This window comes from Bison bison, unplaced genomic scaffold (genome assembly GCF_000754665.1).
Source record: "Bison bison bison isolate TAMUID 2011002044 unplaced genomic scaffold, Bison_UMD1.0 scf7180017849133, whole genome shotgun sequence".
Lineage (NCBI taxonomy): Eukaryota > Metazoa > Chordata > Mammalia > Artiodactyla > Bovidae > Bison > Bison bison.
The window spans coordinates 12,367-12,647 of record NW_011479706.1 but is presented as its reverse complement, the minus strand read 5'-3'; positions in this window follow the sequence as shown (position 1 = coordinate 12,647).

Here is a 281-nt window from a genome sequence, read left to right as displayed (position 1 = left end):
AGTCAATATATACTGAATAATGCAATAAATGAGATCAAAAACACCCTGGAGGGAACAAATAGTAGAATAGAAGATACAGAAGATAGGATTAGTGAGGTAGAAGATATCATGGTAGAAATAAATGAATCAGAGAAGAAAAAAGAAAAACAAATTACCATAAATGAGGACAATCTCAGAGACCTATGGGACAATGTTAAATGCCCCAACATTCGAATCATAGGAGTCCCAGAAAAAGAAGACAAAAAGAAAGACCATGAGAAAATATTTGAGATAATAGTTGA